This window comes from Sapajus apella, unplaced genomic scaffold, assembly GCF_009761245.1.
Source record: "Sapajus apella isolate SASKATOON/1434 unplaced genomic scaffold, GSC_monkey_1.0 scaffold32, whole genome shotgun sequence".
Lineage (NCBI taxonomy): Eukaryota > Metazoa > Chordata > Mammalia > Primates > Cebidae > Sapajus > Sapajus apella.
The window spans coordinates 15497014-15505194 of NW_022436972.1; positions in this window are offsets into that span (position 1 = coordinate 15497014).

Genomic DNA, 8181 nt, shown 5'->3' on the forward strand with positions numbered 1-8181 from the left:
TAATTTGTTCCCCTTGACTTGGTGGAGACTTTGATAATAATCATGGCTTTATTTTCTTTTTCCTTAAAAAGGCATTACAAAATGCCTATGGAGCACAAGGGTACCTGGCAGAAAAACAAATTCACAGGGATCCTAGAAACAAATTGGAGAAGACAGTGTTGGCTTAGGTTGGTACAAAAGGGAGAGAGGAGATTCTGCCTCCTAGCACCTGTATTCCAGCTCTAAATGGAGCTCAAGAGTATAGGAGGACAACAAAGCTTGGAAATGTGTGTAGTGGGGAGGAGGAAGGGAGTGCAGATGGAGGGAGGAGGGAAGAGGTACACTGAGCCTGATGCTGTAATCTCAAACACAAAGAAAGCAGTGCAATAATCTGGAAGATTAATGTCCTTGGGATATCCACACACCCACCTTAAAGAATTTCACAAATGCACTTGGTTTGCTGATTTGCCCAAATGAAAAAGTATAGTGCTCCTCACAAATGACACTTTTCATGCCACTTTATAATGGCTGGGAAGTGCTGATACTCTTTTATACACAATCTCATTCAGTCCTCTGAGTTTGTTTTTTATACCCTCTTGTCTCTCATTCTTTAATCTTATCTCAGCCCCTCTCTGTCTTGGGCCACACTTCACGAAACTGTGGCAAAGGCATTTAGAAGGCTACTAATGGCATTATGTTTTTATAGCTAACTATTCTTTTATACACAAATAAAGCTAACAGATGTTGGTCTTTGTTGCTTTTCCCTCCATTTTTTATATATTCCCTTGCCTCTCTTTCAGTCTCAGATTACACGTTACTTGTTAGACACCTATTTCCCGTGTAACCCAGAGTGGAAGTATATGTGTATATAGCAGGATTAATGTTTATACATATATTGCATGGATAGACATACTCAGAGGGAATAGGAATCAGCTCTTCTATCCATGTTTTTGCCTTGCAGCAAGTTTAATTGAAGGATGAAAAGAAGAGAATGAGATAAAAGTTATCTCATTATGTATAAGAGAATAGTTAGCCATAAAAACCTTAATGGCATTAACAGCCTTGTAAATGCCTTTGCCACAGTTCTGTGGAATGCGGCCCAAGACAGAGAGCGGCTAAGATGAACGAATGAGAGACAGGAGGGTATTGAAGACAAACTTAGAGGACTTTCTGATGTAATTGACCTCACACTTTTGCTTAATTAAATTGAAATGTTTACTACGATACCCACTTTATATTATAAAATTCTCCTTTTTTTGGCCTGGGCGCAGTGGTTCACGCCTGTAATCCCCACACTTTAAGAGGCTGAGGTGGGCAGATCACAAGGTCAGGAGTTTGAGACCAGCCTAGCCAATATGGTAAAACCCCATCTCTACTAAAAATACAAAATTTAGCCAGGCATGGTGGCACATGCCTGTAATCTCAGCTACTTAGGAGGCTGAGGCAGGGAATTGCTTGAACCTGGGAGGTGGAGGTTGCAGTGAGCCAAGATCATGCCGCTGCACTCTAGCCTTTGTGACAGAGCAAGACTCTGTCTCAAAAAAAAATTAGGTAGGCATTGTGGTGCTCACCTGTAGTCCCAGCTACTTAGGACACTGAGCCAGAAGAATCACTTAAACCCGGGAGGCGGAGGTTGCAATGAGCCCAGATCGTCCCACTGCGCTCCAGTCTGGGCGACAGACTACGACTCCGTCTCAAAAAAAAAAAAAAAAAAAAAAAAAAAATTCTACTTTTTTGTAGCCCCATCCCTCAAAAATATTGCCTGTTCTTGAAACCAAATGCTTGAATTTTTCATTAAAAAGTGGGGTAGTTTTGTTGTTTAGCAGTATCAGAAGCTCTAAGGTTAACGGGGCTGGAATTACTGCACAGTCATGAGGTTGCACTAAAAGTTGTTTTGCTCCTGTTTTCTGGGCCTTGCTCCTTTAGGGAAAATGTTGTACCATTAAATCACAAAACATTCACAAATTCACATGCACCATAAGTGGGCCTGTGGGACAGTCTCCTTCAAGTTCATCCAGAGCATTTGTAAGCAAACATTCCTATACTTCTTGGGCCTCACTCAAATGCAAACCACCATCTAGTCTACTTGCTGAATACAGCCAGGCCACTGTTTCCAGCTGTTTTGATCACTGAACCTGCTCAATAGTTGATCTAGTCAGTATAGAAACAATTGAAAAAGAATTGATAAGAAATCCAATAAACTCAGTGTGCGTACGTGTGTGTGTGTGTGTGTGTGTGTAATTTTTTGTATCAATAAACACATGATTTACAGGTGTTCCCTCTTATTTTCTTCCCTTCCTTTCGGTAGACTGAAATATAGGTTAAAAAGATCTTTGAGAGTAGAGAATTTTCTATTGACAACAGGTACTCATAGAAATGAGAAATTTCAGAATGACATGCAATTGTAAGTAATGATTACATATTTAACATGTTCCCAAACAGACTTTCTATGCATTAATTATCATTACGTCACAATTTCCAAGATGTCTTTTAGCTACAGGTTTAAAAACTGTTAATAACAAATAAAATGAGTTCTTGGTGGGGGGAAAGGAGGAAGATTCTTAGCAAAGCAGTGTCACAAGTGAAAAATAGAGTTTGCCAAGTAAATAACTCATTAACTTTTATAATTGTCTAGATAACTGTATCTCTGTTTTTTACCTTTTAAAATAATTTAGCTTTATAGATTCTATTCATAAATTATTCACAGATTATAAATTCATAGTGGCAAAATCTGGTACACGGAGTCTGATGAATTCTTCACCTAACCTAAATGGTTACATCTTATATGACTGTAGTACAACAGCAAAATCAGGAAACTTACATCGGAACAGTACTGTTACCTGGATTTGTACAGCACATACACAGGATTAAATTGCATAGAACTACACACACACACACACACACACACACACACACACACACACACACATGTGAATACATGTAAAAACTGATAAAAACCATTTCCATGTGAGTCTGTGAGTGTGTGTATGAGAGAGAGTGTGTGTGTGTAGTACTATGCAGTGTTTGGATTTGTGTAACCACCACCACAATAAAGATACAGAACCTTGATTCCCCACAGCCATGTTGGCTGGCCCAATTGGGTTCTTTATGTTCTTTTTGTTTCCTTACGGAACATGTTAGACATGTAATCATCATTTATAATCAGATTGGGTTGAGTGGGGCCACATATCCAATCTATATCAATATGTTAGGTACTATTCTTCATTATTATTAGTTTACTGTAGAAACAACTTAATTTATATAAATAAACTAAAACTCAACTTAGTCACAGGAACTAGATTATTTCTTCTAAAAATATGAGTGAGTGAGTGGATGGATAGATGGGTGAATGGACAGATGGATGGATGGATGGATGGATGGATGGATGGTTGGATGGATGGATGATTGGTTTGGGTTTCTCAGCATTCCACCAACATTGGTTTTGGCTTCTGAACTGAGACTGGATTACATTGTAGAGGAGAGCTAAGGAATCATGGAGTCAACTTCTACTTGTTTCACTCTCTTCTTTCTAAAGTTCATTTCCTAAATAAAACTATTTTTGTAAAATCTGTTGGCAATGCCTATATCTGAATAATACCATTAAGTTGGTAAGCTCTGCATTTAAAAAATGACTATTATCAAAATATTCATCAAAATGGTTGAAGTGAAAGAAAGCATTCTCTCACCTTGGTATGACACAATGAATGTCCATGTGTGGACTTCTCTTTCCTAAACCTGTATCACAAATAGCATGAGCTGAAAATTTCCAAGTGTGCGTCTGACTTTTAAGTGATTTCCCACATTTTCACTTCACAAGAGATCTCTTAAAATGTTATAGTGGTGACAATGACTTCACTCAAATAGATGCAGAGCCAGCCTTTCACATTTCTAACACATTTTTCTGCAGTTTAAACTAGACTAAAAAATATTGCTTATCTGATCTCCTATTAGGTGAGATGGATAATCCCTTACTAATTTAAAAATTACCATGTTAAGGCTGGACATGGTGGCTCATGCCTGTAATCCCAGCTCTTTGGGAACCCGAGGCAGGACGATCACAAGGCCAGGAGATCGAGACCATCCTTGCCAACATGGTGAAACCCTGTCTCTACTGAAAATACAAAAATTAGCCAGGTGTGGTGCTGGGCACCGGTAGTCCCAGTTACTTGGGAGGCTGAGGCAGGAGAATCACTTGAACAGGGAGTTGGAGGTTGCAGTGAGCCAAGATGGCGCCACTGTACTCCAGCCTGGCGATAGAGTGAGACTCTGTCTCAAAAAAAAAAAAAAAAAAAACCCTGATTGTATTTTTGCTGAAAAAAAAATCACCATCTTAAATTTGATCCAATTTTAAAATACGTATTGCTTAAAATGCCATTTTTGTGATTTATTTTTTGTTATTCTAGTCACGAAATATGGAAGCTCAGTCTCCTTAATATAAATGAGTTATTTCAAAGATCAAAAAATGATATTTGCTCTTTCAAAGTGGATAATAATGCTTTTATGAAAAATAAATCTCCTAGAACCTCTATTTCAATCTAATCAGAGGGAGATTTGGTGTAACTTATAAGAAATAAACACACAGTGGAAAATAAATAGAACCATTGAAAAACAATACATGGTATTTCCTAAGCTGAGCCATAATACACAGCACTTGTTTATTTTACCATATAATTCCAGGGTCATCACTTTAATGTTTAAAGCAAAGACCCCTATCATTTATCTTAAAGTACATATATATTGGGTATAAAAAGTCTCAAACAAATTACAGAGTTTTTAGTGTCTCAAGGAAGGAAATTTAAACTCTCAGTCATCCTTCCTGAAGCTTACAGCATTTTGGAGAAACTCAAATATATCAATGTAAGCATATACTTCATATGACACAACTCTCAAACTACTACACCAAAGAGTCTGGTGTCCGTGTGTTAGTCAGAAAAATCTTAGCCTATGTCCACACCACCTTGAACGTGCCTGGTTCCATCTGATCTTGAAAACTAAGCCGGGGAAGACCTGTCTAGTATTTGAATGAGAGAGCACATGGGAATAATGGGTGCTGTGGGCTTAAAAGAAATGTATCTGGTCTTTTATCTTTTCAGAGGATTTAGTTTTTCATAGGCAACAGCTTAAATCAAACCTTAAGCAGAAATTTTAATTTGAAGACTTGTGTGTTTTTTTCCTGTCATTTTACAGTCTTTGCTACTTTCATATTAAGGATTACCTCCATTACTTTAAATCTCTCTCTATGGCTTTACTGAGAAGACTTATACATATACCTATATATATATATATCTTTATACATATATAGCTATATGTAGCTATTCACACATATCAACAAGTAACACCCTGAATCCTAATTGTGATTGGTGTAAAGCTGTTTGTTTTTCTAGACTAAAGTTCACACCCCTCCGCAGACATAGCTGTGGTAGGAGCCAGTGCCACACCTCAGATGCATGGAGACAGGACCTTTATAGCTGCTTTTCTTGGGCTTAGTTTTGAGTAAACTGTTGATGTTGTCATGGCCTTTCTTGCCTTTACCCTACATACAGACTAAAACTCCCCTTTGAAAATGTTAACCACATGTGCACACCCAAGTGGATTTTCTGTAGCACTAGGCCAGAGTCAGCAGATGTGAGGGCTGGAAGAATATTGGTCAAACCCGAAATGCATCTTTGCCTGAGGTCTCAAGAGGAGTTTCTCAGAGCCGGTGGGGTTGGCAATGTCCCCGGGGGTCCCTCAGGTCTTCGTCCACGCCCACAGCCCCTTCTACATGTCATCAGGCTGTTCTGTATTTATGCATTTATATTGATTTTCAAATTGCGTTTCTATCGAAAATAGGGTTCTGCTACTGAAAAAAAGGTTAAAAAAACCCTACAAATCAGTGAATAAAATAACAAAACACCCCATTGATATTCACCAACTTTCTACATCTTACACAGATTTTTTTTTTCTTTGGGAGGGGGGAAAGGAGTCTCGCTCTGTTGCCCAGGCTGGAGTGCCATGGTGTGATCTTGGCTCACTGCAGCCTTCACCTTCTGGGTTCAAACAATTTTCCTGCCTTAGCCTCTGAAGTATCTGGGATTTACAGGAGGCTGCCACCATGCCCAGCTAATTTTTTGTATTTTTTGTAGAGATGGGGTTTAGCCATGTTGGCCAGGTTGGTCTCCAACTTCTGACCTCAAGTGATCCGTCTGCCTTGGCCTCCCAAAGTGTTGTGATTACAGGCATGAGCCACCACACCCAGACATCTTACAGATATTTAAATATGAAGACAAGTCCATTTCTTCTAACTCCTGATCCAGGCTTCCCTCTGTAAGGCCCTAAAGCTAAAACCCATCAGGCTGTTGCTGTTGGGACAGCTTTCTCACTTAGCTCAGAATCCACAGGCCACGTGGCTAGAGCTGGAAGGCTGGCAATGGCTGGGAAGGGACCCTCAATGCCAAACCCATTTGATGGGTCCATTTCCTTCCTCGGCTGAGCCACAGAGTTGCTGCCAGGAACATTTCACAGGTGAGCAGACTTCCCTCTCAGAAATGCCCATCATCACAATACTTTCTGGGACAGGAGGTTATGGCCAATTTTACACGTCTATTTAACAGATAGGAGGGCTATATACAGGAGAAAGCTCACGGGGTTCTTCTTGGTGAAGCCATGGATTACCGGAGGCCTGAGGACTCCTTTTAAGAGGTCTGGCATATATAAGCACTGCATCTTCTTGGTGTTCTTCCTCTCACTTCTCTGATTACTTCTCTTTCTAAAGGCTTTCCCTCGGTCCTTAACATTCAGTTTCTGCTTAAACTCTTCAATTTTCACTTTCCTTCTCTGGTTAGATGTCTTCTATAAAGGACCAAAAGTGATCTTTATAGTTTGTCAATGTAAGTCAGAGCAACAAGTTGCAGTTTTCTGGGGGCCTGACAAGCAAAAGTCGGGCTCTCCCTGGCAGGTGCTTCCAGCTGCCATGCATGCACACACATGCATACAGATGCAGGCACACACATGCAAGCACACATGCATACCCGTGCAAGCACACACATATGCACCTTCTTGCATGAAACCCCTAGGAAGTCTGTGTATGTTCACTGGTACCACAGGTATCCTGAAAATGTTCAGAACACTTTCTATCACTGTAATGCTACTTTTAAAAATGCATTTCTGGGGTCAAGGTCATTAAAAGGAAAACATCATTAAGCTCTTTGAAATTTCACTGGGTTTTAAAGATTTAAGAATCTAGGGATGTATAATACAGATTTTGCCAAATGTTAAAATAAACTAAAAACTTCACAATTGAATTCCTCCCAAGGCCCCTTTACAACACGTACAGATTGCTGAGACACAGGTATGATGAATGACTATGGGTACAATATCTCTGCGTGGACCACACACAACAAAACACCTCTGCATTCTACATCCCCTGGCATAAGACATTCTGGTGGCCTTTTCCCTAATGTGGTGATTTCCAAATGCCAATGTGTGGACCAGGATCACTTCCTGACATAGTCTTCAACCATCAATAGCTAAATGAGAAGGATTGGGCTTTATCCCTTACTGTCAGGCTTTTACCCTTGCTTTTCTTTTTTTTTTTTTTTTTTTGAGACGGAGTTTCACTCTTGTTGCCCAGGCTGGAGTGCAATGGCGCGATCTCGGCTCACCGCAACCTCTGTCTCCTGGGTTCAGGCAATTCTCCTGCCTCAGCCTCCTGTGTAGCTGGGATTACAGGCACGCGCCACCATGCCCAGCTAATTTTTTGTATTTTTAGTAGAGATGGGGTTTCACCATGTTGACCAGGATGGTCTCGATCTCTTGACCTCGTGATCCACCCGCCTCGGTCTCCCAAAGTGCTGGGATTACAGGCTTGAGTCATACCCTTGCTTTTTCTTGCCTTTCCCTTTTGGTATTAAAACATTCATTTCTTATAGAAAGCAAAGGTAATCATATACGGTAGAAACATTTTGTTTTGTTTCAATGACCTTTCTTTGTAAAATTAAAAGACGGAAACTCTGCATTGGGTTTAAAACCAATTTTAACTCTCCATGAAATTTAAAGTCTGGAAAACATTGTTGTAAGGCTGGGCCAAATCCCAAACCTGGGAGAAAGATAGCTACAGGAGTGAATGCCTACAACCACTGAAATTCTTAATAGAATTTAGTTTTGTTTTTTTTTTAAGTGGTTTTTTTTTTCCAGAAAATATAGAGAATGGGGATGGTAGAG